We start from the raw sequence: 7,314 nt of genomic DNA on the forward strand, positions 1-7,314 counted from the left end.
TATATTTTAAAATTAATTTGACGCAATGTGTCTTCCAATGTTTTCAATGCTTTAGAGCTTCCAAAATTTAATCTGGCCCTGTTGGAAGCAGTGGAGAAGGCTGACAAACACTATCTCACCCAGGCAATCAAGGTTAACATCAACAGTGGGAAGTCGCGTTGACAATATGTACCCTTGATATGTGATGAGAATGCCACTTTGCCTCTGTACCCTTTCTTTCAAAAACATTTAACCCAACTCAATCATGAGAAAACATCAGACAAATCCCACTTGAGGGACATTCTACAAAATACCTGATCCTGAAAGCTATCAAGGTCATCAAAAACAAGGAAAGTCTGAGAAATTGTCACAACAAGGAAGACTTAAGGAGACATCCTTCCTAAATAAAATATGATCTCCTGGATGGGATCCTGGAACAGAAAAAGGACCCTATAGAAAAACTTAATAAACGTGAATAAAGTATGGACTTCAGTTAATAATAATATATCAATGTTTATTCATTAATTGCAATAATTGTGCCATACTAATGTAAGATGCTATTAACAGGGAAGGCTGGGTGTAGGGTATACAAAAACTCTCTGTAGCATCTTCTGAATAATTCTGCAAGTCTAAAATGTTCCAAAGTAAAAGATTTATTTTTAAAAGTTTGTTTGTTTGTTTTCCATTTCCAACATTGCCCTGCTAGTCACGACCCTTCTGTCCCTGAAAACCTCTTTCTCCTTCCTGTAACATTTCCTGGTTGCTTCAGAACTCTGAGGGTTGAAAAAGCAAGAAACACTGCTGGGCCAACCCAAGCAGTTAAATGCACCAGTTCGCCCCAACTTTTCCCTCAAGTACAGCTTGAGGAAATGGCACGTAACCCACTCACAGCTCTGAGAGAGCCTGAAACCTTCCTGTTAGACAAAAATCTCCCCATTTCTACCTTCTGTTATGAGGCACAAGATGCCTCCAAGGGCAGCTAAAGGAAAGGCAGTGTCATCTCTATCATGTCCTGATCACAGACACTTGGCCTGCTCTGTGTCCACAGTCATTCCCATGGCCCTTGGGAAATCCACAGAAGCACGCATGCCCACAAAGACTGCCTTGGGCTGATTCCCCATGTACAGAACAAAAAAACTCTGATGTTTGGGGCCTCCTTTGACAGGAATTTTTAATTCTTTGCAAAGGCATACCTTTTAGAGAGGGGTGAAGCACTAGGTTGGAAACAGGGAATTTTGGTTTCTAAGAAACTAAGCATGAAACTCAGGACATGACCGAGGACAATATATTTTAATGTTTCACTGCTTTAGAATTTTCATATGTAAAAAGAGAGTAACTGGTAAAATGTGGTTGCTCAGTAATTTCCAGTCATATAAAATTCCATCGAAATCTATTTAAAATCTTTAGCTGAATGACCTTAGGTAAGAAAAAATGATGATCCAAAATGAAGCTATAGCATGGTGCAGTTTTAGTAGTCACCACTGAAAAGTTCTGTGCAGTCAACAGAAAAATAAATACGAATTGCCAAGTAGCTTAGGGAGAAAAGAGACCTCACTCCATTTAGTCAAGAAAGTTTGCCCAATTTACTCCACAATATCATTATCTCTTTGTCTGCCTTGGGCCCCAAAGTCCTCTTGCATGTACAGGGTATATGAGTTGCCATATGGACTCTATCCTCCCTTTTAAGAATCCTTATCTTCCTCTATCCTGACTTACTTCCTAGAACAGTAGTCTTCAAACTGAAATGCCCAAGAGTACTTCAAGATTTCCCAAAAGATATGAAGAAAGAGATATTTTTAGAGTAGTAGATTCTCTGTTCTTCAACTCTCATGTTTACTGTTTCTAAAATTGTGGTGTCTAAGAATGAGCCTGTTATGGAAGTTCAGATTTTCTTTCATCACCCCATTTATAATAGCTCCTCTCCAGCTTGAAGAAAGGGCACAAAAAGTGGTACTGGATCGACTGGATATCCATACCGGGGAAAAGTATGTTTTGGTCTTGACCTCACAGCATACACAAACATTAATTATTTGTGGATTACAGTTTTGAATATAAAAGGTAAAATAATAAATCTCTTGGAGTTAATAAAGCTGTATAGAAGAGCTTTTTCATGACCTTGAGATAGGGAAAGATTTCTTATATAAGATTCAAAAAAGCATATACTGTAACAGAAAAAAGATAAATTGGACTATATTAAGTATTCTGTTTACAAAAAGTTATTAATAGTATGAAAAGGCAACTCATAGAATGAAATATAATATTTTCCATTACTTATATTGAAAAAGTGTTATACACAGAATACATTAAGAAAACAAAACTTCAACAAATCAATAAAGCAATTTTAACAACAGAAAAATTGGCAAAAAAAAGAATAGACATTTCACAAAAAAAGGAGACCTAAATGGCCAAGTGACATATAAAATAATGATCAACTTTATTGCTCGAAGTGATGCAAATTTAAAATCACATAGTAATACCATTATATATCCACTAGAAAGGCTAATAAAATGAACAAATAATACTAAGTGTAGACAAGAATATGAAGCAACCAGAAACGTTATTCATTGCTGCTGAGTATATACATTGGTGCAACTCTTTTGAAAGACTATCTGGCAGTATGTATTAAAGCTGTACTCAAATGCATATTCCATGACCCCATGATGCAACAATTCTACTGCAATGTATATTGTACACACAGATAAAAATAAAACAAATACTAGAATGCTCATAATAGTAATATTTCTAATGTCCCCAAGCTATAAAAAGTGCCCATCAATAATGGAATGAATAAAGAAATTGTGCTATGCAGTAATAAGGGTGAATGATCTACAGATATATGCAAAATACAGGATGAATCTCAATTTCAATAATGTTCAGCAAAGGAGAGCATAATGAATTATTCCACTTATATCAATTACCACACACACAAAAATGGCAAATATGGTTGGAGGAGTCAGTGAATAGTGGTTAGAAAATAACAAGTAAAGAGCTCATGGAGTACTAATAACGTTTTGTTTGTTGTTGATCTGAGAACTTGTTACAGTAATGCATTCAGTGGTAAAAATTCATCAGGCTGCACATTATGAAACATATACTTTTCTGTATTTATACACTAACATAAAGTTAAAAAAAAAAAAGACTCTCACCCCCCTAAAATTACTCCAGGCATAAAACCCTCCAGGAAAAATTTAAATTGTTGGTGTTCAAGTTGAAAAAGTGAAAATGAATGACTGGGTAAAAAACCTTTTGCAATTTAAATAATTCTTAATTATTTGCTTTCAATAAAATTGAAAAAGGACCCAATTTAATTGTTTGTTGATAAATTATTGCAGTAAAATTTGGTGATAAATAGGAATGAGTAAATTGAATGATATTACTATAATATAATTTTATTATATCCACATCTACTTAGATATATATTAACAAAGTTCATCAAAATCTGTACCTACTAAAAAAGAATAAAACATATTCTGAAGCCAATAAGTACATGACCTAATTGGGGAAAGAAAAAAAGCCTATCTCATTAAAAGATAAAATCTTACATTTTATGTTTGATAATTATTCATGTTAATAACAATTATAGTTTTGATCAATTATATTGTCATAATAATTATAATAGCTCAGTTCAAATGATCCTTTTAAAAATGCTTAGAGCCTCCCTTTTCAAAAAAATTTAAAAGCAATTACCATTTATATATATATATATTATGCATGTTGCAGAGAAGTATAATAGTGTTGTCAATATAATATTGTCAAACATAAAATGTATTACATAAAACTAAATTTTGGAGGGGAAGAAAATTGAAAATGCAAGCTCAAGGGGAAAAAATGAATTATGTAAAAATTCTGTTAAAGAAGAACTTTCTAAGTTTTTTAAGTTAATGATGATGGAGTCTATTGGATACATTTAAAAGTTATATTTTTAAAATAAAATGTCAATATTTACAATTTGCTAGAATTATGACATTTGCAGATAGCTCATCTTAAAATCTTAAAAGTGTCATTTTTTCAACTTAAAAATGTGCAAGCTATATGGTTTTATAAAATTATTTTGGGAATCAGGTCATGCTAGGGAAAGAGACTTGAAGACCACTATTCCAGCAGACATCACAAAAGCAGATTTAACCCTAAAAGCTGTTCCATCAAACTGATAAACAAGAGTATTCTGGGTACATATGATTCACTTACACATAGAACCAGTCATCCCATCTGAAACTACTCAGTAGAGGAATTGGTTGGGGGGACTTTCAAGGTAGAGGTGAGCACAGGTTAATGCATCCTCTATTATGTAAAAGTCCCTAGAATTTCAACTATGTTCCTCTTTCCACACATCCTGCCCTAGCAGCTGTGCTGGAATCCTTTCCTCACTTCTATAATAGATATTTTAAAATCTCAGCATATCAGTTAAGACCCAAAGCCAATTAGAGTACAGGTAACTCCCCATTCTACAGAGAGGGGTCAGACATCACTGCAGGACTTGCTAAGAAGATTCTCTTAGCCTTAGTACATCATCCATCTGAAAGAAATACATATATTAAAAAAACCAATTTAAAGAGTGTTATGGTCTGAATGTTGTGTCCCCTCATAACTCATACATTGAAACCTAATTCCCAATGTGGTAGTATTAAGAGGTGAGGATGCCAGGCACGGTGGCTCACGCCCGTAATCCCAGTAGTTTGGGAAGCCGAGGCGGGCCGATCACCTGAGGTCAGGAATTTGAGACCAGCCTGACCAACATGGAGAATTCTCGTCTCTACTGAAAATACTAAATTAGCTGGGCATGGTGGCACATGCCTGTAATCCCAGCTCTTCAGGAGACTGAGGCAGGAGAATCACTTGAACCTGGGAGGCGGAGGTTACGGTGAGCCAAGATCGCGCCACTGCACACCAGCCTGGGCAACAAGAGCAAAACTCCATTTCAAAAACAAAAAAAAAACAAAAAAGCAACAACAAAAAAAGAGGTGAGGCTTCTGGGAGGTGATTAGGTCATGAAGGTGAAGCCGTCATAAATGGGATTAGTGCCTTTACAAAAGAGGCTTGAGAGAGGCTCTTCATCTATTCCATTATGTGAGCACAGGGAAAAGACACCATCTGTCAGCCAGAGAGGGAGCCCTCACCAGTACTAAATCTGCCAGCATTTTGATCTTGGACTTTGCAGCCTCCAGAAGTGTAAGCAGTAAAGGTCTATTGTTTCTAAGCCATCCAATTTATGGTATTTTGTTACAGCAACCCAAACAGACTAAGACAAAGAGGTTTATAGAATGCATGAAGATTTCTCAGAAAAAGAGTTGCCGGAGTACATATCGTTTCTTTTCCCCACCTCAAACCCAGTGGAGGAGCCTCTAAAGGAACCATTCATAAAGAGTGGGAGTGTCTACCAGAAAAGGAAACTGACACACACACCCTACACCTTGTCTAATGAACTAAAGGCTTTCTGGAATGCCTATGATGGTAGAGACAAAGACAGAGGGAGATGCTAATGATGAGTGGTGGGTGGAAGGGATTACATCGCCAGATTTTGGCAAGGAAAGACATCAAGCTTTATCATGGATTAACTGGATGTCACACAGACAGCTGGGCTAGATACAACTTGAAATGGCCCCATCTATGAGGACCACCTGATAGGACAAAGTGACTCAGCAGAAAGGGTGTGTGGGCTGTGCCCCAGAAAAAGCATGACAGAGGAGAAAAACATTCTCAGAGTTGTTGAAAATGCGGCAGGCTAAACAACAGCCCTAAAAGATATAAACGTTCAAGTCTCTGGAACCTGTGAATATGTTACCTTAAGTGGCAAAAGGGACTTTACTGATGTAACTAAGATAAGGATATTGAGATGAGGATATTAACCTGAACTATCCAGGTTGGCCCCAAATAATCTAAAGGATCCTTATAAGAAAAAAGAAGAAGACAGGAGGTTCAGAATCAGAGAAGGAGATGTGGGGACAGAAGCAGAGGTCAGAGCAGTGGCATTGCTGGGAGAAGGGCATGAGCCAAGGAATGCAGGTGGTCCCTAGGAGTTGGAAGAAGCAAGGTAAGATTCTCCTCCGGAGCCTCCAGAAGCAATGCAGTCCTGCCACACCTTGATTTTAGCCCATTGAATTTTTTTTTTTTTTTGACTTCCGACCTTCAGAACTGTAAGATAAATTTCTGTTGTTTTAGGTTTGTGGAAATTTGTTAACAGCAATAGGAAACTAATACAAGTAACAAAGTTTTCTTGTGCTCCCCTCAAGGTTTTAAAGCATGGGAAATTAACAGTGAATGGAGATGAGTGTATGACTGCTAAGATAGTACATTTTGAGGCATTACAATAAATTGATCATCTCCAATATTTTCCTGTTCCTTAGAGGCTTGCTTTAATAAACAGTCGAAATGAACAATGATAAAGTTCATACTTACACAGGCCAAACATACCTTATTCATTTGTTATTTGAATATTACTGTCATGATTAATTGGGGAGGAAGAGGGATCCATAAGGGATCAGAATAAGGAAAAACGAGAAATGTCAGTGCTTACAATAAAGCCTAATTTCATGATCTATTGACCTAAAAATTGACGCTCTGCCCCACCCTCTATCAGGGACTTAACCCTAGAAAACTGACAAGCAACCCAAAAAAATTCATTATGAATTCTTTTCAATGGAGCATTTTGTAATTTAATCATAAATGCCTGTCATTTCCAATTAAGATTCAGTTTGTATATTTGGTGAAATAATAAAGGAAAAGCTAAGCTACTTAGAAGTTGTCTAAGCAGTGTTGTCAATTATTTTAAGGCTGGCTTCTACCGAGTCCAGATAAGTTTATGAAAAGGAAATGCTCAAATAGATCACCTGGACATTCTGTTTCCATCTGCTACTATCTCTTTTTCACTACTGAAAGGTTTAGTTGAGAGATTGATCTGGGCCTTGAATTTAATATATCAAATTATTGAAGAAAAGCTGCAAGAAAAAAATTATTTCTCAAGGAGTTTCTCAGAAGGTTTCAAATTGCTAATTCTCTAAGGAATATAGAAAACATGAATATTGTCATGAAAATTTACCATGGAACTATAAAACCTGGATCCTAGACCCTTAATTTGCCACTAATGAGCTGTAGGATTATGGTTGTTTAAAACCTATGAACTTGAGATACTTAATTTGTGAAAAGAGAAAGTTTTTATGGTAAGATACAGTATTGATAGCTGTCAACAATACAGAAGGATCTGGACCCTGTCTTTCCTTTATTTCTTATGTGAAAAATTGGAAAAGTAAATCTCTATGGATTAATGAGGATTAAATGAGATAATGCATGTAAAGCATTTATCAGAAAACTTGGCATTCACTACATCTGTCATTCTTA

The sequence above is a fragment of the Macaca thibetana genome, chromosome 6 (assembly GCF_024542745.1).
Source record: "Macaca thibetana thibetana isolate TM-01 chromosome 6, ASM2454274v1, whole genome shotgun sequence".
NCBI classification, from domain to species: Eukaryota; Metazoa; Chordata; class Mammalia; order Primates; family Cercopithecidae; genus Macaca; species Macaca thibetana.